Source organism: Oratosquilla oratoria, unplaced genomic scaffold (assembly GCF_046742065.1).
Source record: "Oratosquilla oratoria isolate Oo_2021 unplaced genomic scaffold, ASM4674206v1 SCAFFOLD47, whole genome shotgun sequence".
Classification (NCBI taxonomy): Eukaryota; Metazoa; Arthropoda; class Malacostraca; order Stomatopoda; family Squillidae; genus Oratosquilla; species Oratosquilla oratoria.
The window spans coordinates 1,616,006-1,626,005 of record NW_027467711.1 but is presented as its reverse complement, the minus strand read 5'-3'; positions in this window follow the sequence as shown (position 1 = coordinate 1,626,005).

The following is a 10,000-nucleotide window of genomic DNA, read 5'->3' as shown; positions in this document are numbered from 1 at the left end:
TATATATATATATATATATATATATATATATATATATATATATAAACAAAACAAATCACTAAACACACGTGATAACAATACTTGTAGAAACCACTTGGAAAATAAAAGAAATGAATACCGAAGGCTTTCATCTACTCAAGACATCATGAGGGTACAAAGAAAACAGAAAATGACCAAAGGTCGTAATATATATATGGTGGCAAAGGAATTGGGAAAGGTCCCATGTTACTCGACTCCAGACAACTTAACCTACATAAGAATTATTTACAGTTATTTTAATAATAAAGTTATCCGACTTATACAAACCTAAGCTCAAATTCATATTATTTTCAAAATTATTTTTGATGTAATATAATCAAATTATGTTTTTTTTTTTTTTATTGTTGTGACAAGATGCAATAACTTTTGTGCTTTGCCCATCAATATTATGGGCAAACTCTTTTTAATGGACGAAAAGTCTACTTGACAATTGACTCGTTCCCATTTTATATATATGCTGACTAATCCTTTTGCTTAAGACTTTTCCTGTTTAGCCTATGTACTCAAAATCACATACTTTACAAGGTATGCTGTAGATACATCCTTCGTTGTCTTTAGAAGAATTTTTGATTAGATAGTTCTTAACAGTATTGCTGTTATTAAATATCATCTGAATACCAAAGCTTTTAAATATTTGAGGGAGGGTGAAAAAAAATTCATGGTAAGGAATTGCTAAAAGGTTCTTCATGTTAGATTCTTTTCCCTTAGAAGTGTTATAACATGTTCATGGGATTCCTTGAACAGCACAGAGACAAGTGTAAAATTTTGAAGAAGAAAATATAAGAAAAATCATCACCAGTTTAATTCCCCCTTGAATGAAGTACACTATATGGAAGTTGAAAAAGAGGAATACTCGTAGGCACAGGGCCTGCAGACTAAAATCTGTGAACTAACACAGAAAAAGAAGTGGCTAAAGAAAGGTGGGTGAAAGCGAAGAAAGGGGAAGTGACTAAAGGCAGACAGTGGTGAACATTTAAGAGACCCAAGAAACAAAAGTAAGAGCTCGAAGGTGGCGGATGAGGTACACCACCTGCCTATCGCCCCCCTACACAATACCCTTCATCAATTCTAAATGCAACCTTTTCTCGTAATGCCAATGAATTATATACTCCTGACCTCTTCTTTGCTGTGCCGTTATTACACTTTTTATGCTTTGACACTCGTCTAGCTTCTTATTGGTATATCACATCACATGCTACACTTTTCAGCCACCTTTCACATATAGCGTTACATTTCATTTACCATCCTAAGGATTAGCAAACTATTGAACGTTTCAGTCCACACACAGTCTTCCTTATCAAGTAAGAACATCATACCCTCCTCTTACTATCATTTACCAAATTTCCTCCTTAATCATTCTTTGGAATATATTTCATTTTACCCTAAGTATATGCACACTGAATATACATCTATACTAAATAGTTTCCCACATATTTGTACATTCCCTCTTACCATATAGTTTTCACAAAGTTTACTTTAAGAACTGATAAACTGCTTAACACTGCTTTTAAGGATTTGAATAGATAGGCAAAGTCGTTGATATATATATTTATATATATATATATATATATATATATATATATATATGTATATATATATATATATATATATGTATATATATACATTTTAATATATATATATGCATATATATACATTTTCATATATATATATATATATATATATATATATATATATATACATGTACTGTATATATATATATACATAAATATATATATATATATATATATATATATATATGTAAATATATACATATGTATATATATATACATATATATTTATATATATATAATATACATACATACATATATACATTATATATATATATATATATATATATATATATATATATATAAATACATACTGAATATATACATATAAATGTATATATATACATATATATATGTATATGTATATGCAGTATAATATATATATACATATATATATATATTTATATATACATGTATATATATATATATATATATATATATATATATATATATACAGACATATATATATATATTTATATATATATATATATATATATATATATGTGTGTGTGTGTGTGTGTGTGTGTGTGTGTGTGTGTGTGTGTGTGTGTGTGTGTGTGTGTGTGTGTGCGTGTGTGTGCGTGTGTGTGTATGTGTATATATATACATACATATTTATGTATGAATATATTATATATATACATATATATATACATATACAAATATATATGTATATATATATATATATTTATATATAAATATGTATATTTATATATTTATATATATATATATATATATATATTTATATATATATTATATTTGGTCAGGAGGTCTTCTCTTAAACATGTTTCATTAAAAGTGATAGATAATTCAGCATGTTGTATTTCCTTTAGGATATTCTCTTTATTATGCAAGATTGACTTATTCTGTCTTCCAAGATGTGAGATGATTTCTCCGTAATAAGGAAAAGATCCTATAAATAATACATGCTGAATTATCTATCACTTTTAATGATACATGTTTAATAGAAGACCTCCTGGCCACATATGCCCTTGATATTCCTAGTGATGGAGCAGTCAACATCAGCAAAAGAAACCGACAAAAGCCCAGTGTCGAAGCTAGAAGAAATTTCGTGACTAGAAGAATACAGGAGCTGAAGACCAAGAATTACCACGAGATTGAACAGAAATGGGCTAACATAGTTGTTGACCCAAGATTAAAAGAAAAAATTGGAGCTTCTTTTCATGACATGATGAAACAATATCATAATTCCATCATTACTATAAACCAGAAAAAGTTGGTCAACCTTAACTCCGGCAACGCAAAAGACCCACGTCCAGCTAAAGGCTACGTCAGTTTAACAGATAAAACTCTCACGCCGAAACAGGAAGAACTGCTGAACTTTGGTTTGAACTTCCACGTTATGTCGAAACCAACGAAGCATCATAAGCGAGTGGAATGTGAAATCCTTCTTGATGACATCGAAAAATTGGAAACAAGAGATGAAGTCACAGTAGGGCCAAACTTAACCCTTAACAGGTAAAGTGGGGTCAGACAGACCCCATAATTTTTTGTTTTTTAATTTTAATATACTAATATATTACATACAGATATGTACTCCCATATACCTTCTTGATCAGTGGAGTAGTTTAATGGGGTGATAGGGTCATTCCTGAATCTTGCTCTATATAAGCTTTATAGAGCTTTTGATCCCGTCTGACCCCACTTTACCTTAGGTGTGAGTACCATGGGGTCAGTCAGACCCCACTTTACCTGAGGTGTGAGTAGCGTGGGGTTTGTCAGACCCCACTTTACCTGAGGTTTGTTCATGTCATATAAATGTTTTATCATTTATACTTATGGGTAAATAATAATTTCTTCTTTTTTATCAACAGAAAAACATACATCCGAGTTTGATTTAATTTATTTATTCAATTTATTTAATTTATTTATTTAATTTATTTATTTAATTTATTCCATTTTCCCTCTTTTGATTACATTAATTTTTATCACAATGTTTAATTTCTGTTCTGGTAATGTGAGTTTCTTTTCATATCATGGTCACACTATACTCATATTATCATAAAGCATGACATTCCGCCACATTTTATTTGATTGATTTATCCTTCCCTCTTTTGTTCAAATTTAATTTGTATCACATATTTTGTATCACATATGAATGCTTAATATTTTCTGTTCTGTTAATATGTTTCTTCTCACAACAAGATCACACTATTCTCATATCATCATAAAATGTGACATCTCGCCACATTTTAAGGCACCTCAGTCACTCTATTTCCACATATACAGCTGTAATTTATTTCATCCTTCCCCTCTCTTAGTTCAACTTTAATTTGTATCACATATTTTGTATTACATATAAATGTTTGATATTTTCTGTTCTGTTGATAATATGTTTCTTCTCACACTATTCTCATATCATCATAAGATGTGACATCTCGCCACATTTTAGGACACCTCAGCCACTCTATTCCCACACATGCATCTGGTTCTCATCTATCCCCCTTGTACAAGATCTTTTGAAAAATTATGGGCTCACATATGTAGGCACACTGAGGGACAAGAAGCCACAAGTACCAGACAAGACAGACAAGACGGTCATCAGACACAACCATGGCACTTGTGTCACATTTACCTGACAAGAAGAAAAAATTTGTGCAGCTGATCTCCTCAATGCACCAACAACCTGTTATGGATGACTGTGGGAAGCCAGAAATCATCTTGTATTATAACAACACAAAAGGAGGGGTTGACGCGTTTGATCAAATGTGTGCCCGATATACGTGCAGCCGAAAAACCAAACGGTGGCCTTTGTGCATAATGTACGGACTGGTCAACGCCGCCGGTGTCAACTCCTATATCACCTGCAATGAAATGAGGAAACGTGATGGACAGGCGGAACTTTCATCACGCCGGAAGTATCTGACTGAGCTGGCAGAAGAGATGATACGGCCATGGGCAGAGGAGAGGATGAACTTCAAGGGGATGCACAAAAGTACTTTGATGACCATCAGAACAGTCTTTGGCTTGAACATGCCCCATCAGCAAGCGGATACCTCTTCTATGAGAAAGCGATGTGCCTTGTGTGACCGGAAGTCTGACAGGAAGACCAAGAACTACTGCCTACACTGCAAAAGACCAGTGTGTCAGGACCATTCAACCCCCATCTGCGATGACTGCAATTAGATTCTTCAGTATCACAAATTCCACTTTCAGTATATCCAATAAAATATGTTCTTCATTATCATTAGCATTATGTATGAATTGCTCGACTCATGTCCTCTCAAGAAAACTCAAAACCCTCTGAGACCACAAACTTCCGTCAACGAAGGATGGGGTTTTGCTGAGTCAGGGTAGGAGTGCTTAGAGCCATAAAAACTTATAAATAATAAACTTAGATACCATTAAAAACTTATAGATTGCTTGCTGGACCTAGTATCAACCTTCCCTGAAAATTTCATTAAAACCAACCCATAATTTTTGCGTAAAATTGGTCAAAGTCAAAATAATCACCTCGTTTTTTTTCTTCAGATTTCATGGTTTATGAAACACATTTATTATTCATTTGTTGTAGCTCTGCTTTTCCTTAAAGATAGTTGGGACATTGGTCTCTACAAAATGATGATGACCAACCGCTTCATGTTTCATGCTTTCAGTCAAGCACCCTCTGAAGTCAACAATATCTTATTTTTCATCATTTTTTTTAATTTTCATTAAAATATATGTCTAACAATTATAGTCACTTTTAAGCATGTAAATGGAAGAATATAAGTTGAAGTACATATGTTTTGATTTCTATGTCAATAAATGCTGTAGAGATATTTTATTTTTATTTTTTGTGTTTGGGGTCTGTCAGACCACGCTTTACCTGAATCGTTTGTCAAAAAGACCTTTACCTGTTAAGGGTTAAAACTAGAAATAGTCATAGAAGCAACTAAATCAAGGGGTAAATTTAAATGCAAAATCATAGCCCAGATGACCCAGATGGCCCAGGAGAGAATAAGTCTATTTTGCGTAATAAGAAGAATATCCTAAAGAAAATACAACATGATGAAGTATCTATCACCTTTAACGATATATATATATATATATATGTATATATATATATATATATGTATATATATATATACATATATATATATATATACATATACATATACATATATATATATATATACATGTATGTATATATATATATATATATATATATATATATATATATATATATATATATACATATATATATATACATATATATGGTTGTGTGTATTCACATACATTCATTGGTAGACCACAAACAACACAAAATCTCGAAATCTGTCTTATCAGTGTCCCCAAATCGCACGTCACTCTGTCAGAAAAGAGGTCTATGAAATTCGTCGAGACTACCCCAAGAATGACAAGTGCACGCAACGGGACCAGGAACGACCACAAGAGCACTTCGGAAACACTCGATTCTCCACTCCCTCCAGTTGCCAGGAAAACACCCATTTTGAGGGAAGCCAACGCCCTCCTTTAGGAAAAGATCTTTGGTAGCCGGAAGACGTTTCCCGTCAACTTTGAGTGCAGCGATGACAAGAGGACACTCGACATACCCTGCACCTGTTGTGAGCCAATGGAGGTCGACCTCCAAGAGCCTGGTGCTGTCGAGGAGGACATGGACTGGGAGTGACCCGGCACTACCCACGTGACCTGGTTGAGGTCACAGGATCCTGAACGATCCTACGATGTATCAATTCGAAGAGAGACAGGCATACGCCAGGAGGCGCTTACATGCGGCCGATGCCGCCTGGACTGTTAGGACAGGTAACACTTCCTGTTGGAAATCGGAGAGTAGCGTGGGATTCGAACACGCAAGTAAGCGAATGCGAGACCAGGACGCTTCCGAGTAAGCCAACAGCGCATCAGGGAGCTTATATGAAAAACCACTGCTCTTCGATGGTCTTCATTAAAAATAAATGAATGAATAAATAAATAAAAGCTTCTTCAGACGTCCTTCTTGGGAAAAGCGTCCACCAAGTGGGCCAAGGGCTTTAACAACGGTGATGCGTGAAAGGTCATCATATTAAGACAGCAGGATTTGAATTAGACACATTCAGGTTTAAGAAGGAAATAAGCAATTTACCTTCCCTCAATTGCTGGAGGGCGAGTTTGAGGAAGAAAAGAAAGACGAAAGTAAATAGACAAAAAAGAGGATCGGCACCCGAGCCTTGACCAGAAGATTCTCACAGTAACCACGCCTCCTCTCCAGCGTCTCACTCCGGATGCATCTATTCCTCGTCACACCTCGTGGCGCTGTAGTTTGAGTTCTCGCCTGCCACTACGGCGGCACGGGTTCGACCTCCGCCCATGGCTGAAATAATTTCAGTACCGCTTCCCTGTGTGTGTGTGTGTGTGTGTGTGTGTGTGTGTGTGTGTGTGTGTGTGTGTGTGTGTGTGTGTGTGTGTGTGTGTGTGTGTGTGTGTGTGTGTGTGTGTGTGTGTGTGTGTGTGTGTGTGTGTGTGTATTCACCTTGGTCTTTGGATCATGTGTTGGACTCGTGATCGATAGCTATTTCCCTCCCGGAAGAGAGCTCAGAGCTCGTAGGACCGATCTATGGGTAATGCTATGACCTTGCACACACTCACACACACTCCGACTCCCCGCCCACGTGAGTCGGAGTAACGACCCGAAGCGCGGCGATACCGAATTAATCGCCGCGTGTGTGTGTGTGTGTGTGTGTGTGTGTGTGTGTGTGTGTGTGTGTGTGTGTGTGTGTGTGTGTGTGTGTGTGTGTGTGTGTGTGTGTGTGTGTGTGTGTGTGTGTGTGTGTGTGTGTGTATGTATGTGTGTGTATGTATGTATGTGTGTGTGTGTGTGTGTGTGTGTGTGTGTCTGTGTGTGTGTGTGTGTTTGTGTGTGTGTGTGTGTGTGTGTGTGTGTGTGTGTGTGTGTGTGTGTGTGTGTGTGTGTGTGTGTGTGTGTGTGTGTGTGTGTGTGTGTGTGTGTGTGTGTGTGTGTGTGTGTGTGTGTGTGTGTGTGTGTGTCTGTGTGTGTGTCTGTATGTATGTATGTATTTACCTAGTTATATTTTGCGGGAGAAGAGCTATGCTCGCAGAGACCCGCTGTTGTATCTTTCCGCTTCCAGTTCTTTCTTAAAGTCATGTATAGTTTTAGTACTCACCGTTCTTTTTCAGATCTCCTCTGTAGCTGTCCTTCTTCAGTTTCTTCTCGCGTCGTCTTGTAGCTCTTCTGTCCCATTTAAGTAGATCATCCCTATCAAGGATTTCCATCCCTTTCATAATTCTATAGATGGTTATCAAATCGCCTCTTTCTCTTCTTTCCTCCAGAGTTAGTAAGTTTAGTTTGTCCAATCTTTGTTCGTATGTCAACTTGCTAAGTGTTGGTGCCATCTTTGTTAATGCTCCTTGAATTCTGTCTAGTTTCTTTGTGTTTTTTATTGTATTGAGTGTCCATAGAGAGGCTGCATATTCTTATTTTGATTTTAGCAGTGCAACTAGTATTCTCTTTACCATTTCCTCGTCCATGTAATCAAAGGCCACTTTCATTAATCTTATTAAATTGTAGGTTTCTCCAACTATTTTGTTTACATGTTTGTCTGGTGTCATGTCGTTTGAGATAATTACTCCTAGGTCTCTTTCTGAGTTTACTTTTATGCCTTCCTTTGTTCCAATTTTGTATTGACCGGATACTCTATCTTTACTTTTCCAAATTCCATTGTACTACATTTCTTAATGTTGAAATTCACTTCGTTCCTTTTACTCCAATTCCAGACTTTGTCCAAGTCTTCCTAAAAATATTTGCAATTTTCTTCATTACTCACTCTCTTCAATAGTTTGGCATCATCTGCAACGAAGTTTATATAACATTCAATTCCTTCATCCATGTCGTTTATATAAACATTAAACATTATCGAAGCCAACACAGAGCCTTGAGGGACTCCACTTATCATATTTACCCAATTTGAGTTCTTTTCTCTAAGTGTGTGTGTGTGTGTGTGTGTGTGTGTGTGTATGTGTGTGTATGTGTTTGTGTGTGTGTGTCTCTGTGTGTGTGTGTATGTGTGCATGTGTGTGTGTGTATTTACCTAGCATTATACGGGAAGGGAGCTATCCTCGTGATAACCCGTCTTCGTATCTTTTAGCATCAAGTCTTTTCTTAAAATCTTGAATAGTGTTTGCACACATTGTTTCTTTGTCTTATTTGTTCCAGGTATCTATCACTCTGCGTGGGAAACTATTCTTTTCCAGATCTCTTCTGTAATTATCTTTTTTCAGTTTCTAATCGTGTCCTCTTCTTTTTTCATTGTCCCATTTCAATAAATCATTCTTATCTAAGATTTCCATTCTTTTCATAATTCTATAATCTTTGTTCATATGTCATTTTGGAAAGAATTGGTGCCAGTTTTGTTGCTGCTCTTTGTATTCTTTCTATTTTTTTTTTTTTTTTTTTTTTTTTTTTTGTACTGGGTGTCCATAGTGTTGCTGCGTATTCAAGTTTTGGTCTTATTAGTGCAGTTCAGATTTTCTTTATCATTTCCTCATCCAATTAGACAAATGCCAATTTTATTGACCTCAATATATTGAAGGTTTCCCCGACTATTTTATTTATATGTTTGTCCGGTGTCATGTCTCTGCTGATCATCACTCCAAGGTCTTTTTCCGAGTTTGCTTTTTTGACCTCTTCACCAATTTTATAATTTTTCGATATTCTGTTTTTACTTCTTGTAAGTTCCATTATAGTACATTTTTTTTTATATTGAATTTCACCTCCCACTTTTGAGTCCATTTCCAGATCTAGTCCAAGTCTTATTGTAATGAGTTGCTATCCTCCTCCGTTCTTACTTTCTTTAGTATTTTGCGTCGTCTGCAAAGAAATTCATGTAACACTCTCCTCTTTCATCTATGTCATATGGCAAACATGATCGGGGCCATACTGATCCCTGCGGGACTCCACTTTTCATTTCTTCCCATTTTGAGAATTTATCTCTAATTACTAATATAATTTTCCTCCCAGTCAGGAAGTCTTTCATCCATTCCAATAATTTTCCTCTGATGCCACCTATTGACTCTATTTTCCTTGTTAGTTTATTGTGTGGTACCTTATCAAATGCCTTTTGTAGGTCCAGAAAGGCACAGTCAGCCCAACCATCTCTCACTTGTATTATATCTATCAATCTCGAGTAGAAGCAGATCAAGTTTGTTGTACATAATCTTCTTTGTTTGAATCCATATTGATTTGGATTCAGTATAGTTTTTCCTTCCAAATGTTTAACCCATCTATTTTTGATGACCTTTTCACAAATTTTTGCTACTGTGCTTGTCATGGAGACCGGTTTGTAATTTGATGGATCTTCCTTGTATCCTCCCTTATAAATCGGTACAATATTTGCATTATTCCAGTCGTGTGGCACCTTTCCTTTTTAAAGTGA